The 22864-nt window shown below is 41.8% G+C and overlaps 1 protein-coding gene across 5 annotated transcripts in view; it reads right to left on the bottom strand.

Moving 5' to 3' along the window:
* HDAC6 (histone deacetylase 6) overlaps positions 1 to 22864 on the bottom strand; it is a 1533697-nt gene that overhangs the window by 1108538 nt on the left and 402295 nt on the right. The gene's annotated exons all lie outside the window — the stretch shown is intronic.

The raw sequence follows: 22864 nt of genomic DNA, 5'->3' as shown, positions 1-22864 counted from the left end.
AAAAGTGTATAGTCATCCCCTTTGGCAAAAACAAAGTGCCCACAAATTACCACATAGGTGGTAATCCATTAAGTACAGAAGAAGTAATTAGGGACCTGGGGACCCAAGTTGATAGCAACCTCTCATTTGACAACCACGTGGCCAAAGTGGTTAGAAAAACATTTTATATAGCCCACCTAATCATGAAGGGATTCACATCTAGATCAGGGGAGGTCATTGTGCCTCTTTACTCATCCCTCATCAGGCCTATAATTGAGTACAATGCCCCTTTTGGGATGTACCTTACCAGACACCTGCAGCAACTGGAAAGACCCCAAAAGTACCTCACCAAGAGGATCAAAGGGCTCAAACAGATGCCATATGCTGCCCGGTTAAAGAAACTCCAGCTCTACTCAATGGTATACCGCCTGTTCAGAGGCGATCTGTGCCTGACGTATAAAGCCATGTCCAACCCGGAATTAATGGACATGCTGCACCTCAGAAACTCCAAATCCCATCGAGCTACGTGCTCGAGAGACTTGAACTTCAGCACTGAAATAAATAGGACATGCTGGAGGGACAGATTCATAACCCAGAGGCTCCCTTCACTCTGGAATAAAATCCCAGTCCAGATTAGGCAGAGTCCCTCATTGACTCTCTTCAAGAGGAATCTTGATGAGTGGATGGGAGATCGTAGGTTTACCCTGGGTATCACTTCTGTGTCACTGTTAGACAGAGGCACAGTATACTAACCTCGAAAAAGGGCATAGCAAAATAAATTTAAAATGGGTGGCGAAAGCCAAACACATTCTGGCTAGGCTTATAAATGCCCTAGGGCAGATAGCCTAGTATGAACCTATGAACCTATAAAAACTACTTTCTAGCACTATGGCTTATGCTTTTCCAGAAAAGGCTAGGAATGAAATTGCTCTAAATGAAACACAAGCTCCTGTCCCTTGTTTGAAAGTGGAAAGCACCAACCTCATTCTGCCAGCCCAGAAGTACCATCTCAGCCTTCCATGCAACACTGAAATGGCATATTAACCACAAAACATAAGGATGTCCAAACACCTTTCATTCCCTCCCTCAGCACTGACAGAGAGGAACTGTTGAAATGCTGCAGTATCATCTACCAGAACAGATTACATTCCACCACCTGGTTCTGGCACTGCTTCCTCAATGGAGGGAATATTCACCACAAAACATAAGGATGTCCAAACACCTCTCATTCCCTCCCACAACACTGAGAGAAAGGAACTGGTGAAATGTTGCAGAATCATCTACCAGAAAATATTACATTCCACCACCTGCTTCTGATGCTGCTTCCTCAGTGGAGGGAATATCCACTACAATCAACACTTACTCAAAATATTCCTGCGGCCTCTCAATGGCATTCCCAGTTAAGGTCAGTGTCCAACAGATTTGTTTTGGGCAGCCTGGGCAACATCCTAACTCTCCCTTGAGCTGGTCAATAGTTTGCCAGAACTTTTTTTGAGGTCTTTCAAAAGACTTTCCTCAGCCTTGCCAAAATCTTCGATACCTGGGGCTTGTATTCCCTAAATACAAAACCAGTTGCCTACCTGGCTTATCGATGCCCATCCATCAGCTCCAGGGTTAACCCTGTCAGTAATGGTCTAAAAGCTTCTTTCTTAGTCCTAACAGATTCTCTCACAACTAAGGTCCACCACAACATCTAAGAGTAAACACCATAAGTGGTGACCAGCTTATGAACCCAGTTATTTGCTGCTGCCACAGCTAATGAGGTCTAAATTAGTTATCAATTTGTTAATCCAGTAAGTGGAACACCCCATGCACCCTTTTTAGCTATAGCCTGAGGTTTTTTGAGAAACATGCACAAAAATGTATATTTTATACAAAGCAATTAACATTAGATAGTACAACAGCTCAAAATTAGACATCCGGTAAAAGATAATTGTCATCAAATAATATAATATAGTTTCACAGATGTTACATTGACATTAATGATACAGTGTCTATTCCCCCTTCCCCAAATGGCTCACAACATCAATACATTAAAGGAACTTCCTCACCATATCTAGTTTAATATGATTTATTATGAGATTTCACTCTTTATCATTCCAGCTTCCTAAGGACAATTCTATAGACATTCTAAGAAAAGATGACATTTAGCTTGTAGTTACTTCTGACATTTTCTAGAATCTGATTCCAATAGATAGGAGCAATTTCAGAGATGGTATTCTCTGATGTTAAACCAGAAACAGGATATCTTGAGATTTAGTGCATCATCAGCACTGCCTCTGAGAGGGTGATGCCCCCCTGTTGTAAAAGGTAGTAGTGGTTCACAAAAATCACAAAAACTGATAGGCCAAAAATTAGCCATAAAAACAATACAGTGGACTACTAAGGATAAGAAAGAAATTATGTATTGTTGCTATTATGCAAGAAATCCAGAATTTTCAGGCAGAAGATGTATAAAAAGATTAAGAGAAATTAGAGGAAAGAAAAATACTTCCATTAGAAAAACTGTCAAAAGCTTCAAATAAAAATTTGTGTTCATTAATGCAACAGATTTATGAAAAACATTATATAGCCCACGAAACCTTGGGCCATTTGGAAATAGAAATAACTGAGGAAGTGTGAAAATATAAAGAACATAATCTAGAGACGTTTGAAAGGTATAAAAAAGAAATATGGAGATGGGAAAAAAAGAAAGATCTGATAATGGTTTGCAATATTTATGCGAAGGAGAAAGCCAAATCATATAAAAAAAGGTAGCTCCAAAGATATTCAAAGAGAAATGCAGGCAAAGGCATCCAGATATGGAAAATTTCACAATACAAAAAATGAGATCACCAAGAGGGAATGTAGAACAGAAAATTAGTAAAGCAGAAGTTAAAAATAGAAGCTGAAGTTGTGGAATACCTGCGAAGTGAAGGATTTAACAGGTTATATCACAGCATGATGAAACGAGTCCCCCAATTAAGGAGAAAAAGGAGAAGCAGGAGACATCTGAAGAAGAAATACGGACATGGGAAAGAAAAAGAGATTTAATATGGTGCAATATTTATGCAAAGAGGAGAAAGCAAAACTAATCAATGCAAAAAGAGCAGCACCAAAGATATTTGAAGACAAAGACAGGCAAAGGCACCCGGACATGGAAAATTTGCAATACAAAGAGGAAAAGTAGAAAAGAGGATTAGTAATAAAGAAACAGAAACTGAGGTTATGGACTACCTGCAACATGAAGGATTTAGTGTAGAAAATCTAATTCTGATAACATCACAGCAGAATGTAACAGATCCCCAAATTAGGAAAAAAAGAGTGGAGCGGGAAATATCTGATCAGTTGCCATATGCAGCCTTCCACAGGAAACCAGTATAAATGTTCAGGTGGAGATGCAGAGCAAGGAAAGGAACATGAAACTGTGGCAACTCTGACACAGTCAATGTTGTGGAGTGATAGGCTAGTGAGTTCCCATATGAAACAGCAACGGATGACAGGATGAAACTGAAGAGAATGTGGCACAGGAAGATGCTCTGGAAGTTTCTATTGAATGCTTACAGGAAATGGTGAACAAAAAATCTGCCCACAGTTTAGAAGAAAATGACCTAAGAGAAGAGTTGCTTGATTTAATAGAGATGGACAGGCATATTAAGATCAATGAAAGAAAGACTACTGAAAATCAATAAAACCTAAAATTTAGAAGCTTGCTAAAACAAATAAACACAGTAATTAGGACTGTTCATAGAGATTCATGTGATATAACAGAAGTAAACAGGATATATCACTGTGCGGCTAAATGAATATCAGACAAAATCTTACCACAAAAACACAGGGTAATAAGGGAAAGGAATTGTTCAACTTCTTATATGCTGCTAATCCTGCACTTTCCACTTTTTAATTTCTCCAAGTCTTTTGGGTTTCTACTACCATGATAGGAATTGACCCCATTCCTAAGTCAAAGTACGATTAAAGTTCATGAAATTAGTATTGTTTCAATCTTTGATGTCAGCCAGAAGTGCTCTTCGCAGCACCCGTAATATGTCCATTAACAACTCCTTCTGCAATTTGTACAGGGTTACATGTATTGGCAACATATCTAAATATGACTGTAGGTTCTTTTTTATAAAAAACAAGTAATCTCTGTGGTATCCCCGAAGTCTCAAAACAACCCACATTTGTCTTTCTCCCACATGTTCAATGAACTTTGTAAACCAGCATGTACGTAGCCCACTATCTTGGGCTGCCAATATTAACCTTTCATCTCTTGGTTTGAATTCCTCTCTCCTTAACCTTCTTAACCATTCCTGCATTTGATCCTGATCAACATGAGGTTCTTCCAGAAAATTTCTATACTTGCAACTATATTTATGCATTTTCCACATTTCTTGCCTTCTCATCTGGTCCTTCACCTTATATTCTTTCTTTTGTTTTTTGGCACATTTTTGCTGCCTGATTTTTATCTACTTCTGGTTTGATTTCCATTCCTGTTTGATGCATATATGCTTCTGCTAGACTAAGCAGAGAAGTCATCTTAGATTTATTCTCTAGCTAGCCTGAACTTCCTTCCTATCGATATTCGTTGATATCAGTCCATCAGTATTTTAAGTGCTATATCCAAAAAACAAATCTCTGTTCTAGAATATTTCAACTTAACTGTCTTTTGGCTTTTCCCGGTTAGGGGTCACCACAGCAGAACTCCGGTCCGCTAAGGACTGGCAGTAGATTTTTACGTGCTGGCATGCCGGGCCTAATGCACAACCTTCAGCGAAGGAACGCCCATTCACGCATGTCGACACACAGAAGACGCTCTGAGAATCGAATCTCGGAAATGTTTAGTTTCCAAGAATCAAAGATACTCTTGTAGTTCAATATCATCACTTTTCCAAACCAAAAAAATATCGTCAAAGCATTTATAAAATAGAATTTTATCAGTACACTTGTTTATTGAACTAAATACATGCATGGTCTCCCATCCATATAGGACTATGTTAGCGTAAGTATTTGCTATTGGTGTACCGATAGCAACAGCAGATACTTGATACAGCTGCTGTCCAAACAGGAATAACATTATTTGTTAGTACAATTTCTAAGAGAGCACAAATCATTTCTAGTTCCCCATTTGTGAATACTGTGTTCCTACATAAATATTCTCAGACAGCCTGCATGTCATATTGATTAGCGATAACAGTGAACAGTGAGTTGGCATCCATTGTTACAAAAATAATCTGGACAGTCTCATTCACAGAATACCACTGATAAAGTTGTTTTAAGAAGTCATTAGTATAGGTTCATAGGTAGGTACTAGGCTATCTGCCCGAGGGCATTTATAAGCCTAGCCAGAGTGTGTCGGCTTTCGCCGCCCCATTGATTAACTGATCCTCTGTCAAGCAGAACCAATGAAGTGATCCCAAGGGTGTATTTTCTGTTACCCATCCATTCGTCAAGGTACCTCTTGAAGAGTGTTAGTGAGGGGCTCTGCCTGATGTTATTTGGAATTTTGTTCCTAAGCATGGGAGTCTCTGTGACAGGAATCTATCCCTCCAGCATGTTCCATTTACTGCTGTGGTAAGGTTTAGCTCACTAGAGCTCGTGGCTCGCACTGACTAATTTCTTTAGGTGGCGCATGTCCATCAATTCTGAGTTGGACATGGCTTTGTAAGTCAGGCAAAGATCAACTCTGAGTAAGCAATATGCCACTGAATACAGCCGGAGTTTTTTCAGTCGGCTGCATAGGACATGTATTTGAGGCCAGTAATCCTCTTGGTGAGGTACTTTTCTTTTGTGGTCTTTCCAGCTGTTGAAGTGTCTTGTGAGGTACATCCCAAATGGGGCATTGTACTCTATGATGGGTCTAATGAGTAACGAGTAGAGGGGCACTATAACCTCTTTATTTCTAGATACAAACCCTTTAGTAATTAGATGGGCCACATAGAATGATTTCTTAACTACTTTGGCAATATGATTGTCAAAGGAGAGATTACTATCTACCTGGGTCCCCAGATCTCTTATTACCTCTTCTGTATTAAGGGGGCTGCCACCTATGTGGTAATTCATGGGTGTTCTGTTTTTCCCCAAACGGGATGACTATACATTTTTTGGCATTTAGCTTGAGGCCATGACTTTGACACCAGGTGTCAGTCTCAGTAAGGCCCTTTTGGAGGATGTCCGTGTCAGCCAGAGAGTCACGTATGGCTCCCAGTTTGCAGTCATTGGCGAACTTGGTTAGCCAAAGTCCTCCTGTGTGTGCCTGTACTTCTGAGAAGTATATGCCGAACAGTAGTGGTCCCAGGACCGAGCCTTGCGGGACACCACTTGTGATTGGTTAAGAGTTGGACCTGGAGCCTGCTATTCTTACCGTGCGAGTTCGGTCTGTAAGCCAGTTGGCAACCCATCAGAGGCTGTTTTGGGGAAAAAGGAAGGATCTGTTCTAAGAGACCCCCTGTCATTGTGAAAAATCATAAACTGGGGCTTAATGCACAGAACCTGTAGTTCCGAGGCCCTCTTGGCAGAAGTAATGGCTAATAAAAAGGACAGGAATTTACTGTTGCATGAACCAGCAGGTTTAAATTTTTTTGTGTTAGAGACTGTAGCAAAGTCAAGTCCTATGGAGGTGATGGACCCTTAACAGGAGGCATAAGAAGGAAAACTCCTTTCATAAAGGCTTTGCACAACTTGGAAGGAAAGGTAGGCTCCACTGCTGACATGGAAATTACATATGGCAGCCTACTGGAGCTTAATAGTAGAGAAACTCGCTCCTTCCTAAAAGAGGGAAGATAAGAGTAAGATATCAGGAACAGGAGCTGGAAAGGGATCTAGATTCCATTGTCTGGCCCAAATGGAAAACCTTTTCTACTTAATGGAATACACTTTCTTGTAGGTGTTTTTTGAGAAGCCAAAATAATGTTCCACACCGGGGAAGGAAGCCAGGACTCGGAAAGAATTACTGAAATGGAGAAACCATGCAGTTAGACGAAGGGTCCAGAGATTGGGAAGTGGAAGCCCCCAGGAATGGGAGATGAGATCTGGAATGGGATCCAGTATCTAAGGTGGATTCTTCATGTAGTAGATGGCCCATCCTGAACACCTTCAGGAATACGAATTGCTTTGAAGATGGGGGTTGGGAAAACCATCCACCTCTCTCTCTGTCTGAGGACTCCCAGGATGTCCCTGAAGGAAAGCTCCTCTGGCGGAAGTCTGGAGAGGCCATCCTCTTCAAAATATGTGTGTCTTCAGTGAGATTCTCTCAGGGGGAGTCCAAGTGCTTCCTCTTACACATTCTCTTCTGATGGGGCTCCACCATGGTGGGCTCTTGGGAGGACTCAGAAGAGATGGGTACCCCAAGTGGGACAGTGCCCATCTGAAGGCATTCGTGAGAGGGCTGATCCTGGATGGATGATGACCTTGAGAAGAAGGAAAGGTAACTACCAAACTGGAGAAGGTCCTCTCTACCGCCTGGAAGGCTGAAGAACTGGACAAAGCCCCTCCCCCCATCCACAGTGGCAGAGGCCACCTGGGAAGGGAGGAAGGACCGCAATGCAGTGCCGAAGCCCCAGGACGATATCAGCCCCAAGCTGTCCAGCACCGAAGCCCCCAAGGGAAGGGAGCAGTACCGAAAAAACCCAGACCTGAATCTATTCCCAGGGAACCAGCACTGACCTCTCAGAGACAAGGCCCACACTTGTCTGAGGGCTGCAGAACAGAGCCAGCCAGGGACCCTGATAGTGTCGAGAAGGGGGGATTCCTGACACAGTTGGCCACTCACTACGAAACTCCAGGTCCTGACATTCCAATTCCTTTTGGGTTGGAAGAGGAGAGTGGAGACCCATGGATGGGGAGGCAAGCACGCTCAACTTGATTTGGGCTTTGAAGAAACTCATCATCCTATCCACGGCCGAGGGAAGGAGACTTCTGGATGAAGCTGAAAAATGGCTAGATCTTGCTAGAGATCCAGCCATGGATCCCAAAGTTCTGTGGCTTCGAGAAGGGATCGGCTCAGACGCCTCGCTTCAGATCGGGTCCTAGGGGATCTGGAAGGGGAACCCTATAGAACAGTAAGATGTGATGGTACTGTCAGATCCGACAATCTTATAGGATCTGAAGACTTGGGAGCTGCACTGGATGGATCCAACAAACTGGTCGGATGCAGGAACAGTCTGCTTTTACTCAGATCCAAAGGCTTCAGATATGCTGAGATCTTGGACCCGAGAGCCTGATCTGAAGTTCAGGAATGACAGACTACAGATCCGAAGCTGAACAGGCTGGACTTGGATCCGGGGATCTGCAATCTGAGAGCCTTGACTTTTTAGGAAGTGAGGAAGACGACACCCCAGGGGTAGGAGGAGGTCTCTCATATATATCCTGCAAAGATTTGGACAGGGAGTCTGATGACAGAGGACCACTCTGCCCCATGCCTTTGAGAAGAAGTTTGTTGCGACACTCTACAAGTGCCATGGGGTTGAATGCGGCACAAATGTCGCATTCAAACTCCAGGTGCGCCATCCCTAGACAGCAGAGACACTCCTTGTGCGAGTCGGAGCACAGCATCTTCCGACCACACAAGCAACATCTCAAAACCTACAGGCTTATCGGTTATACTAAAAAACTACAATACACACAGCAAAAATAACAGTTGTTTTTCTTTAGCAAAAGGCTACTCTAAGAAAAGGAGTGAAGTGCTAAGTACTACAAGCGGGAGAAACCTAACTAAACAAAAATCTAGGTTCTGACAGGGAGGGGAGGAAATACAATTAAAATAAAAGAGAAAGTAGCTAAATACAGCAATACCACCCTAAAAAGGGAAGAAAGAGAGAAGAAAACCAATAATATACCACTTATCTGTATTCCCTAATGCTTGAGCCTGGACCACGTCTGGAGCGATTCAGCGGCAAACAAGATTGGAGGATTAGAAGACAGAAAGTGCTTATGGGAAGGGGAGGTGCTTGAGCTCTGGATCTGTCTGAAAAGTGGCCAGCACGGATCGGAGGTCGAATCCTAGACCCACCTGTGAGGAATATGGATAGCATCATATCAGCTGTGAAAATGGAGCATTTAGAGTTGGTCTTTGTGAAACAGGAAGAGATGCTTTGGCAGAAGAAGGGGTAGGGTTGACAGATTCTGGGACAGTCATTCAGAGAAGGACACCTGACCTCTTTTTGGAAAAACGGCTTTCTTTTTGATATTTTCATTTGTCCCTTGCTGCTATCTCTTTCTTGGGTGTCTGCTGTTCTGTGAGAGGAGGAAAAAAATTATTAGCTAGAAAGACTTTATACAATTTATATGACTTCCTGGGTACAGATAGTTGAAAATCAGGAGCACTGCTGGCAGCATTAAAAAACATTCTCCAAGGCTGGCAAAATAGGAGAGACAGGTGCTGTATGCATGGATTCTTGTTCTAACAAATTATAGCATCTGTTCAGCTCAGGGGGAACATCCACCTGTCCCCAAACAAATGCATACTTCAATCTGGACAGTCTCAGAAAAAGGATAAACTCTTTAAATGTTCAAATTTGATTTACTGCCAAAAGAATCAGAGTCTTGGGCTACAAACCACTAAGGTGACACTACCCAGTCTTTGTCCAAGTCAGAACACTCTGAACAAACATTCTCATTCCTAGGAGAGAAGGAATAAAGAACAGCATGGAGTACTTGACACCCAGGATTAAAACATCAACAAACTATTTTTTTAGACACCTTTATTAAAATATCACTTAAAATACAGGCACATATACATCAATAGAAAAAAAAAGGCACATGAACATTGTTTTTTTTTTTTTAGACACATAATATATTACATACACATTTTCTTTCTTTATACATCTGTCATTTGACCCAACATTGCATAAACTGCTCAACTACTGCCTTCCCTTAAACCTCACCCCTCCTAAGAGTTGTTCTGCATCTATTGCTCCCACCAAACCCATTTATTTCTATGTAATTTGCTCCTTCCATTTTCTAAAAGATCTTTCTTCCAAGTCCTTTTATCGCTTTTAAAATGATTAATACTTCAAATACAGTTGGTTCAGATTTTGATTTACATTTTCTACTAATTGCCTTTTGGCAGCCAACAGAATTAAACTTACTATGTCTAGGCAATACAGATCCCGTGTCCCAGCTCAAAGAATCATTTTCTTGCTTACAGCCATTTGCTCCCCCAGTATTTCTGACAGAATACTCTACAGATATTTTTTTTAAATGTGACAACCCATTACATGTCCAAAAACCTGTTTCAAGTTACCACTTTCTTCCCCATCACATTGCCAGTGTTTGCAGTCTACCAGAGGAAAATTTATTTGAAGTTAGATGGGTTATAAAAATACCTATACCAACACTTTTAATCAAAAATTATGAACCTTCTGCACTTTACTGCATACTTAGAAGCCATATGTATGCCCTCCCCACTGTGGTTCTCCTTTAAATTCCTTTTCCAGTTTCTCTTCCCAATCTTTTCTAACCTCTCCTCTGACTGATTCATACAGTTAGCATGCACTATTTTATATGCCCTACTAATTATCATTTTTTTGTTTTTAACAGCTTTAGTTCTAGACTTGGCCAAAAACTCTACCACAGCAGGTCTTTCACTAAGGCTTCTTAGATCCCTTTCTCTCAGTATTCACTCTGATATAAATCTCTGGTACGGAAGGCAGTCTCTAACCTGCAGTCTGGACATCTTCCCTTCATCGCACAATACTACCTTTCCCTCTCTATTTGCTCCCAACACCTTGGTTCCTTTGCCAGTTTTCTACAGTAAATTCCAGTCTCCTCTTGAATATTTTCTATACCCCTAAATTCAGACATCCTTATTGGTAAAATATCCTCTCTCCATTCTTCTGTTGGCTTAGTTCTTAGAATACTTTCGGCAACTTTACAAATACAATCTTCAAGAAATAAGGAGAAAGTACAGTTTTGTACCTACCATAAATGTAGATGTTCGAGTGCTAATACAGCTGCAGTCATAACAGATGGGTTATCCTGCCGTCAGGCGGGTCCTCGGTCGGCCAAATTCCAAAGTCTAGGTCCGGCGTCGGTTGTCGTCGCTTCTTCCCTGACGTCAGTGCAGCAGGGGTATAAAAGAAACCAGCCGACGCCATTTTCTTCAGTTTTTCTTGCCCCAGATGTCAGGTGCCCCCAGAAGGAAGGCAAAACATAAACTTATGTAATAATGCAATGTAATATAATCAAAGAACAGTGGTTTGCAAGCAAATACACCATAAAAGAATACCCCAATCAGGTTGTATAAGGAGGTGTTTGTCATAAGGCCTGTCCCAAGAGGGGATGGAGGGAGGGAAACCTGGACTGCAGCTGTATTAGCACTCGAACATCTACATTTATGGTAGGTACAAAACTGTACTATGTTCATCGTGCATACAGTTGCAGTCATAACAGATGGGTAGAATCCCAAAGCTATAAAGGGGTGGCAGGCACTAAGTGGAACTAGGAGGAGCAAGGATGCCCTTCAAGACTGCTGTGGCAAAGCCCACTCTAAATCTAGAGTATAGAGGAAGGTGATAGTGCTTGGAGAAAGTGTGCACAGAACTCCAAGTGGCTGCTTCCAAAATATCCTTGGTAGGAACCCCCCTGAGGAAAGCTGCAGAGGTAGTAGCTGTGGCCCTTATGGAGTGAGATCTGATGCTTGTAGGTACAGTTTTTCCATGAAATGAGTAACAAAAGCGTATGCAGTGGGCTATCCATTTTGAGATTGTCTGTTTGGAAATGGCCTTTCCTTGAGCACCTGTAGCATAGGACACAGAGTTGCTGTGATTTTCTGAATGGCCTTGTCCTGTCCAAATAATAACGAAGTTGTCTGTGAATGTCCAAGGAATGCAGTAGTCTTTCCCCTTTGTTTTGTGGGTTAGGATAAAAGGTAGGCAAGTGGATAGTCTGATTCAAGGCTACACTGGATACTACACCTTTGGCATAAAGGAAGGGTTGGTTCGTAAGGAAACTCTATCCTTATGGAAAATGATGAAAGGTTGCACAGCCATGAGGGCTTGTAGCTCCGAAACCCTGCGTGCTGAGGTGATAGCCAGAAGGAAGGCTGTTTTCCATGACAAATATTGCAGTTCTGTTGAAGCAGCTGGCTCAAATGGAGGCAGGGTCAGTTTTTCTAAAATGAAGTTGAGGTCCCAAGCAGGTACTGGTGGTTTCCTTGGGGGTTTTATATTCTTAGCCCCTCTGAGGAACTGTCTTAAGAGAGGATGAGAGAATAAAGGAGGATCAGTGTTGTATTTTGCAGAAATGGCTGAAGCATGGATCTTGATGGAGGAGAAGGAAAGTCCACTGTTTAACATCTCAGCTAGGTACTGTAATATTTGAGGTAAATTTAGTACCCAAGGATTCTGGCCCTTTTTCTGATTCCAGGCACAAAAACGTTTCCATTTGGCGGAGTAGGCTTTTCTAGTAGAAGGTCTTCTGGCCTCCAAGATGACATCCTGCACCTCCTTGGAGAGGAGGGTCTGTTGGGAAATCAAGGAATCCTCCATGCGGCTAGATTGAGGGTTTTCAGCTGACTGTGAAGAGTTTTGAAGTTGTGCTGGGTCAACAGAAGAGGCACTAGAGGCAGGATCCATGGTGGGGAATGTGTCAGGCTCCTCAGGTGTGGATACCAGTGTTGTCTTGGCCAGTCTGGAGCAATGAGAATCATCTTTGGCCTCTCTGCTCTGGCTTTTAATAGAACTTTGGGCAGCAGAGGAAGAGGTGGAAAGGCATAGGCTGTCAATGTTGTCCAATTGAAAGAAAGTGCGTCCACTTTCCAGGCCTGTGGATGATAGGTCCTTGAGCAAAATTTTTTCAGTTGGTAATTTCTGTGGGTAGCAAAGAGATCTATGTCTGGCCGTCCCCATGCCTGAATTATCTTTGTAAAACTTGAGGATGCAACTTCCATTCGTGTGGATCTGTCATATTTCTGCTTAGGTTGACTGCCAGCGTGTTTTCCTTCCCTGGCAGGAATTGTGCTTGAAGTTGGATTTGCAATTCCAGAGCCGTGTTCCAAAGGGACATGGCTAGTCTGCACAGGGGGTATGAATGAGTTCCTCCCTGTTTGTTTATGTACCACATCACTGTGGTGTTGTCTGTCCTTATCAATAGCTGGCCTGGATGCAGTAGGTCTTTGAAGGCCATAATAGCATTTTGTACTGCTAGCATTTCCTTTTGATTGATGTGTAGGTGCTTCTCTTTTTGGGACCATTTGCCCTGAATGCACTGATCTGCCATGTGCGCTCCCCAGGCGTAGTCCGTGGCATCTGTTGTGATGATTTGATTTGCTTGAGGCATGCAGAAGTGGAGACCTATGTTTCTTTGGCATGCTTGAGCCCACCACAGAAATTCCTTTTGAAGACATGGAATGAGTGGTATAATTGTTTCCAAACTGTGGCTGTGTTGAGAACATAAGTTTTTAAGGTACCACTGAAGTTTCCTCATATGCAGCTTTGCACATGGGATCAGCAGGATGCAAGATACCATGAATCCCAGAGCCTGCACGACTTTCCTTGCAGTCAGCCTGGTGAAGGTTGCCATTTTTCTGAAGTATTGAGATAGTTGCCCTTGCTCCTCTGGCGTGAGGTAGGCCATCTGGGTGTTTGTATTCAAGCTGGCACCCAGGAAAATTATTGCTTGAGAGGGTATTAGTTTTGATTTCTTTTTGTTGACTGTGTATCCCAGAAAGTTCAACAATTTTATTACAAACGCCAGGTGTTTCAGAAGTATGTGCTTGCTGTCCGCTAGGATCAGGCAGTCGTCCAGATATGGGTATATTTGTATCCCTTGAAGTCTGCAGAAGGCAATTACTGATGCCAGGCATTTCGTAAACACTCTGGGCGCAGTAGATAAGCCAAAGGGCAATGCAGAGAATTGATAATGGGTTGAACCTGCAAGAAATCAGGAGTATCTTCTGCAATCTTGTCTGATAGGGACATGCAGGTATGCCTCCTTGAGGTCCAACGTTACCAGCCAAGACTCCTTGCCCAGTATGGGAAGAAGCTGCTGTAATGTGAGCATCTTGAATTTTGGTACAAGTAAATATGTGTTTAGGATGGATAGGTCCAAAATAGGTCTCCAATCTTTGTCCTTCCTTGGTACCAGGAATAGTCTGGAATACAAAACCTTGACCTTGTTCTTTTGCAGGTACCTCTTGAATAGCTTTCATGTCCATGAGAGCTGAAATTTGTTTTTGTGCCTCTGCCCTTTGATTTTGTGGCAGGTTTGGCATGCCTCTCATCATTGGAAGGGTGTGAAAGTGGAATCTGTAGCCTCTGTCTATAATGTCCAGGATCCATTTGTCTTTTGTGACAATATGCCAATTTTTTGAAAATAATGCCAGTTTTCCACCTAAAGGTGCTGCCATTAAAGCTTTGCTTGGCATGCAAAGGGGAAAGTCATTGTGTCTGCTTTCTGAATGACTGTGATCTATCCTCTCCACCTCTTGGTGTAGGGTGCTTGCCATTGTCTGGCCCTAAATGATCCTTGAGATTGCCCTCTACCCCTTGGGTGCCTGTATCTACCTCTTTGAGGTCTGTCCGTGGCTGGAAAGGACCAATTTTTTGAAGGCCAGTTTCTGCTGAAATGTGGAGGTTGTACCTGTAGGAAATCTTTCACTGTTTGCATTGATCTTGCCTTTTCCTCCATTTTCTTTAGTACCTCCTCAGCTTTAACACCAAACAATACATCTTTTTGAAGAGGTGCATCTAGTAATTTAGCTTTGACATGATCTGGTAAGGTTTGCTCTTTGAGCCAAGCATGTCTACGTATGACAGACCCTGTAACAGCAGCTCTACATGAGGCCTCTAAAGCATCAAAACCACATTGCAAGGTATGTTTACCCACTTGCTCTGCACTATGCAACAAATCCTGCAACTACTTTAAGTCTGGTTGTTCAGGTTGTGCCATTTTGCTTTTCAACTGAGATAACAAAAACTGTTGATACTTTAACATATGGAACTGACAGTTTAATGCCCTCATGGTTAAAGTGGCCGAGGTGTATACCTTCTTCCCCCACCTTTCTAAAGCTCTGGAATCTCTCTCTGAAGGTAATGTTTTTTTGGCAGTAGAGGCCTTAATTCCCTTGGGACCCTGTGAAATAGTTTCTGGGTCAGCAGCATGGCTTTTGTATAGGAATTGGTGTGAATCAGGAACCCGGTAATACCTGTCAGGTTTAACAGGAGCTGGACGTAAAGAATCTGGGTTGAGGCTGGCTTCTGTGTACACATCTAAAATATCCAAGACAGGAGGGATAGCCAGAGGCCTGTGCTGAGGAAGCAAGAGAAAATCCCTGAGCCTTTTCTTGGAATCTGAGTAATCTTGGCCTTCCCAGTGAAAGTGTTCCCTCAAGGTATGTAAGGCTTCCCCAAAAGAATAGTCCTCAGCGGGGGAGACCGAGGGAATGGACTCCTCAGCATCAGAATCTTCAAAAGGGGAATATGAATATTCCTGGCCCTCAGAATGTTCTGAGGTAAAAGAGGCTTGGTCTGAGGAAGGGTAGTCTTCCTCCAATCTGGGCCTTTTGTCCGAGTGGGGTTGAGAACCCCTGAGAGTAATCAAATCCTCAGCCATTTTGAGCATCTCTTTTTTAGGCATGGGGCCTTGAGAGGGGCTCTGTGGAGCTTGTCTTTTAGGTTTTCATGGCTGCTTTAGATTTTGTGAAAGCCTTAATGGAAAGAGAGGAAGGCCTGAAGACACCTTGAGAGGTGGCAGGCCTGTCTAAACTCTGAGTTTCCCCGCCAAGAGTGGCGTCGGTATCTGTAGTCGGAGTGGGGGCCGAGGAGCCTGCGACCTCGGGCACAGAAGACACCACTAAAGAAGCGTCATCGGTACTCAGGGGCTGCGTAGGTGCCTCACTGAGAACCGGAGCACCTGTAGCCGGCTTTAGCGTGGTGTCGGTAGAAGTCGCGGACCTTGTATGTCGGTCCTTATATCTTTGCGTCTTTTACTCAAAACTGGAGTCGGAGTATCCGACGACATAATGTAATTAAATTTTTTACCAAAATTGTGTTGGGCGAACTCCGCCCGACGCTTAATAGTGCGTTTGTTGAATCTAGCACAAAAATGACAGACCGAGATGTCATGGTCTGGGCCTAAGCAAGGAATGCAGAAGGAATGGAAATCCTTATACGGTATTTGCTTTCCTCATAAAATGCAATTATTAACTGTCTGACATCGGTCTGAGGCAAGAAAAGTTTCGTCAACGGGGTACTTAGCTTTCAAGAAGACTTTGGCTGAAAAATTTTCGTAAATCTCAGGAGCTGGCCAACTGGCACTTGTGAACTGCTTCTGCTTCGGGCACCGCGCGGCAAGAAAGACTGAAGAAAATGGCGTCGGCTGGTTCTTTTATACCCCTGCCGCACTGACGTCAGGGAAGAAGCAACGACAACTGACGCCGGACCTAGACTTTGGAATTCGGCCGACCAAGGACCCGCCTGATGGCAGGATAACCCATCTGTTATGACTGCAGCTGTATGCACGATAAACATGAGTGTGGCATTTAGGATGAACTAAGCACCCCCCACTTCATCATCATCCTTTTCTACTTTGATTTTCAATTGTTTGCATAAGTTATATGAACCTTAACTGAGCAGCTTTTCAAATATGCCATTTCACGTGATCCTAAACCACCTTGCTCTGCTGGCAAGATCTACTTATCCCACTTAATTCTTGCCCTCTTCTTCCCCCAGATAAGTTCCTTCAGCTCTTTATTATTGTCCATAACAACTCCTCTGGTTAATAAAAATTTGCCTGACTTGTATGCAAAACTACAAGAACTAAACATTTTCACTGCCTTTATCTTATTATCCATAAACAACAGCTTATAATTTCTCAGTTTTTATCTTGTCTTTAATCTCTTCCCACATTGTTAGCTGCTATAACAGAAGCCTGTTTAATCCACTCTCCTAAATACTTCATCTTATCACATCCCCATAAACAGGGTATTGCTGAGCCAATTCATGCTTGAGTAAATAATTTACAGCTATAGCCTTGGCTTTGTCTTCATTATTTTTTTATCCCACAAAGACTTGAAACCGTCTCAAAACATCTTATTCGGGATTTATCAAGTACAAAATAATCCAACTTATGATTACCATATCAGTTATATCACTGAATTTCTGAGTTTCTTATTTTCTTTACCAATGGCTCTAAATAAAAAAAAAATAGCAAAGGGAAAAGTGCAGACTAATGCCTATTTCCTTTGTTCAAACAAAAGGAAACTAAAGTACACAAGTCAGTAAACTTACCATAACAGTGGATGTTCAAATGATCACTGTTGCAGTAGCCTTAGCTATATGTTTATGTCCTGCATAGGATATAACAGCCTTCCAGCTTCCAAAACAGTCAATCAGTTTGAGTTGGGCTGACTACAAAGACAGATTTGGGCAGCAATCAGTTTAGAGATATCATGTCAACAGGGGGGGGGGGGGATACGCCCTGAATGGACAATGGTGGGAATTAAAAAAATAAATGTTCACATCCTGGCATAAACAACACACCCAAAAAAAAAAAAAAAAAACAAGGAAGATGGAGGGAGGGAGTGGCTACTGCAACAGTGATGATCCGAACATCAACTGTTATGGTAAGTTTACTTGCATAGCTGTACTATGCTCATCATATTGATCACTGCTGCAGTTGCCTTAGCTATATTGGTAGATTACTCTAGGTTACTACATTTGGGAGGTGGAAAGAGAAGAGTCCAGACACCCTTGGGGAATGGTCCTAGCAAAGTCTGATCTAGACCTTGAGGATGAATTAAGTTTACATTGCTTTGTAAAACTATGAATAGAGGCTCAAGCTGCAGCTTCTAAAATACTTCTAGAATTCAACCCTTTCCAAAAAATCCATAAATGAAGCCAAAGCCTGGTAGAGTGGGCCTGACCCTACCTGGAATAGTTTTGCTGTGGCGAGTATGACAAAAGGTAAAAAGTCTTAGACAGCCATTTGGAAACGGTCTATTTTGACACAAGTTTATCCATTCTTACCTTCACAAGGAATGAACAATTGATACAAAAGATATGAAATATTTAGTTCTGTAAAAATAGTACCACAGTTATCTGTGGACATCCAAAGTATGGAGTAACCTTTCTCCCTCATTTTTAGGTTCAGGAAAGAACAGTTTGGCTTAAAATAAACTCGGATACCACTTTAGGCATAAAAGAAGGATTAGTTCTCAAAGAAACCCTGTGTCTGTAGGAAATTAGATAGGACTGACTAACCATAAGAGCTTGCAACTCAGATATCCTTCTTAGAGAGTTCAGAGTAATTGGTAAAACTGTTTTCCATGTTAAGAATCTTATGTCAGCCAGGTTAGCTGGTTCAAATGGAGCAAGTGTCAGCATCTATCACACAAAATTAAAATCCCAAGGAGGGACCACCAGTTTTCTTGGAGGCCTCTTATGCAAAAACCCCTTTCAAAAACATTTTGACATGAAAGCGCCTTGAAAGTGGAGGATCCATGGGCAGAAATGCCAAAATGGACGATAAATTAACCTTAATAGGGAAGTAAGACAAGCCATAGGAAAGTAGCTCACACAAATACTGTAAAACCTGAGAACTAGCCCCAAATGGGTGCTGGTTATGTTGTTGGTACCAACTAGAAAACCTTTTCCATTTGTTAATATACAGTTTTCTAGTAGAAGGTTTTTCTTGCCTCCATTAGTACCTGCAGCATGTCCTCAGTAAACAGGTCCCTAAAGGGAACCAAAACTCATCATCCAGGCAGTCAACTGATGTTGCTTGTGGTCAGGGTGTATCTAACACCTGTGTTCTTGCATGAGTTGATCCAATTTGTGAGGAAGCTTGTGGCCATTTCCAAAAGAAGAAGAGCCACAGTTGCCTGGGGCCAGAAGAGAGTTACTACAATGATCTTTGGGGGATTCCTTCTGAATCTTCAGAAGTACCCTGGATAACCGGAGAAAGGGTGAAAAAGTATACAGGAATGTTCTTGTCCAAGGAGAAAAAAGCATCTTTCTTCCAGGGCTTTTTGCATGGAGTCCTGGAGCAGAATCTTGCCAAGTGACTGTTCAGAGAGAAAAAATAGGCCTACTTGAGGAATTCCCCAAAGATGGATAAAATCTTGGAAGACCTACCCATGTAGTTTCTATTTGTGAGGGTCTGCCCTTGTTCTGCTCAGCTTGTCTGACACATGATTTTGCTAACAGACTGTAGGATACCTTTAGAGTGAGTCTGAGTTTTGAAGCTATATCAAGCTAACATAGCTAGCATGCAGACAGGGGTACAACCCAATTCCCCCTTGTTTGTTGATGTACCAGATGACTGTGGTATTGTCTGTAACAACTTGTAGAATCCTGGGGACCAAAGATGACTCTCAGAGTTAAATGCCTTGATTGTGCATCTCTTTTATATTTATGTGTTTGCATCTGTCTTTGGTGTCCCAAGCACCTTGTGCTTTTATCCCTCCCGAAACTGCTCCCTAAGCTAAATCCAAGGCATCTGTGGTAACTGCCTGCTTTGGAACAGGGAATGAGAAGGAGAAACCCTGATTTAAGGATATTTGCTGTCTCCACCAAGTGATTTCTCTTCTAACAAACCAAGGCATTGGGATTTGAAAAGACAAAGGACTGTTGTTGACGGCACCAAGGAGACTTTAGATACTGTTGTATCTTTCTCATGAGGATCTCATGAGGAGTCTTGCCAGGAGCATTAGATGCCATGAGACCCAAAATCAAAACGTATTCCATCGAAGCTACTAATGTCTGAGTGCAAAATCTTATAAACAGATCTAGATAATGATCTATTTTTTCTTGTGGGAAAAAAACTCTTTGAATTGAGGTTTCAAGCTGGCAACCCAGGAATACAATTCTGTGTGAAGGAATTAAAAAAAAAAAAAAAAAAAGACCTTTGAATTTCTCTTGGAATCCCAGCTTCTGTACAAGATCTCTCACCCAAGTGAGAGATGCATGACACTAAAAAAGACTCTGCAAAGATAAGCAAGACATCTAAATATGGACAAATGTGGATACCCTGTAGCCTTCAATGAGCTATAAATGGAGCTAGACATTTTGTAAACAATCCTGGTGCAGTGGATATTCCAAAGGGTAAGGCAGAGAACTGATAATTTAATCCGGGCGCAAAAAACATTAAGAAATGCCTACAGTCCAGATAAATAGTGTTACCAGGAAACTTGCATGAAGAAGAAGAGGTAATAGATTAAGAAGTGACAATTCTGAAATCCAGAACTTGTCTCCAAGCATTTTCTTTCTTTGGCACTAAAGACATCTTTGAATAAAAAAAAACTTTTCCCAAATGGGAAGGAGGAGCTGGTTGTATCACACCATATATCAATCAGCATGTGAAGGACAGGTGGAAATAAAACAGTCTGGTGTGGTGTATGGGGGATTACCACTTGGTAGTGGGAGGAAATTCCTCCTTTCATTTGTAGCCTTGATGAATGATGTTCAGAACTCATTTGTCTCAAACCATCTGTTGCCAAAGACAAAAGTGGAGATTGAGATGTTCAGGAAAGGAAATGGTGCTGCAAGGCTGGGTGGGAAGATTCCTTAGACAGTCATTCTGACTTGATGGGCTGTCGTTAGTTTTGGAAGGGTCCTGAATTCTTTTTGAAACCCCATAGTCATTTCCTCTCAAAGGTCCATTTACTTGCATTTTGTTGAGACTATTTATTTTGTTTATTGCTAATACCGGATGAGGGGTTAGAGAATCCTTTAGAAAACGTGGAAAAGGTGAGCTGAAAAAATTTGGAAATTTCCTGTATCAACTCACCCCTTTCATTACACTTTTTGATCACCTGTTAATCATCTTTATAAGTGCAATATTTAAAATCTGTTCCCATTTTTTGTCCTTTGCCCTAATTATTTTTGTATGTGTCCAGATTTCTTGTGCAAAGACGTTGAGAGATATGATCAGTGCTCATTAGTCTGAGTATAATGTTGCTTTTGATATGTACTTGCCCCACTGGAATGGCCAAGCCACATTCTCATGAAGACAATCAAAAGCTTAAGTCATAAAATCTATGTGGACAATTTCCAAGCCTTGCCCCCTTCTCAGAATCATGCAGGCTACTGAAAAATGATCTCGGTTGTGCCTACAGAGTCTCAATAGACCCTAATCTGTCAGCCCTATTACACATTCTCAAGTCCAATGGTGGCATAAACACCCACTCCAGGGATCTCAGTTTCTTCTGCAACAAACAGAACACATTAGAGAGACAGATATGTATCGCAGAGAATTCTACTTTGTGATACACACCTATCCCTCCAACATGTTCTGTGGAACAGTCTTCCACTCCACATAAAGCAAAGTATTTTACTTTCTTCTATTCAAAAGTAATTTGCAAGAGTGGATGTGTAACCACAAATTCACCACCAGTTCAGCATCCTCGTCCCTCTTGTATAGGAGGGATGTGTAAATGCCCAACATATCCTTGTTCTGCAAGTCTCTGGGTTACCAGCAAACAAAAATATAAAAACTAAAAATGTAAGGCTATGATTCTTAAGATCCTCAAAGATCAATAGCCTAACAAGTAACTATGAACTTATAAGCTGCCATATACTATTTTGAAACTGAGCTCATGTTGGTTACATTATCTGACACTAAAGAATCAAGTCCAGAAATACTTGGAAGCGCACTAGTATCTATCCAGAAACACCTTGCGTGCCTCAGTTAAGCATAACTCAATAAGTATGCAAGTCTTCTACCATATAAGTTAACTAGTGCCACATCAGACATCACTAGCACATCTTACAGTTCAATGTGGAATTAGGCAGTGAAAGAATATAGACAGCACAAAAATTCAATCTCTGCTTTAAAAGAAGTTTGTGGAGTGTACTGACAAGAAAATAAATAAGCCAATACATTTAGTTTTTAAAAACAAGCAATGTTTTTCTAGCTGAAGATAAAGCCTTGAAGAACTCCAAGGGAACTCTGATGGACATTTCTTCTAAAGTGGCTCAAAAGACATGGGGGTGGGGCAATTACTCAGCACCCTCTGCTTAACCTGCAGTTGTCAACTGGGAACGTGACCAAGTTGTAGGACCTTAAGTGGGCTACAAAGTCCCTAGTAAAACAAGAAAAAAAAGCTGCAGCCACGTGGTGCTACCTACTGTTACATACCCAAAGACTCTGCAGTAGACACAGTGGATAGTTCCTAATTTATTTTACTCTGTTATGCAAGTATTTACTAAAAGGGTAGAAACACAAAGGAACACTATTTTCCAAGGGAATGAAAATGCATCTATTTCTAGGCTTGTCATGGAACAAAATGTGTTTAGTTGTCTTGTTTGAAAAAGAGGCAAACAAATCTGAGGTTTTCCCACAATAGAGCAGTTCTTGGGGGGGGGGGGGGCTTGGGTTAATATATTGAATAAGAAAAGGAATGGATGAAAAAGCAAACTAAAGTAATCAGCACATTTGGCAATCACATCAAACAAAAATAAGAAAATAAGACAAAAGTTTGTATAATTAACCAACCTGGCTATAGAAAGGTAGCAGATGGACTACCCCATAACAGCTAATGGAAAACTGAATTCTGACAAAACTGTGCAGCAGTGGTGCTCCCAACTTAGTAAGATGATTAAGCTGGCTAAGATCACATTCATACGGACAAACTAAAATGATGGAAGACAAAGAATTGTATGGATGGGATACAATCACACTTCTTAAACATTTAGAAGTATACCCCATAGATAAGCAAAGTAAAAAAAAAAAAAAAAACGTTATTAGAAGGGTGGTATTCTCATGGATTTAACTGCTGGAGAAAAACTCCTTGAAAGCAGGAGCATCAAAAATGGAAAACATAATCAGACACCCATGGACACGAAAACACTAAATAAATACTCATGAACTGGGTATCCAAGGTCAAAAGAGTAAAACAGTTCTACAGTTAACACAAGAGGTGCCCACACACTGCAAAAAACGATGCACATATACCCATGTTTTTATATTA

This window comes from Protopterus annectens, chromosome 8.part0 (genome assembly GCF_019279795.1).
Source record: "Protopterus annectens isolate FY-2018-M chromosome 8.part0, PAN1.0, whole genome shotgun sequence".
In the NCBI taxonomy this organism is placed as follows: domain Eukaryota; kingdom Metazoa; phylum Chordata; order Ceratodontiformes; family Protopteridae; genus Protopterus; species Protopterus annectens.
Note: the sequence above shows the minus strand (reverse complement) of the source record. Positions and strands in the feature narration are given on the sequence as shown.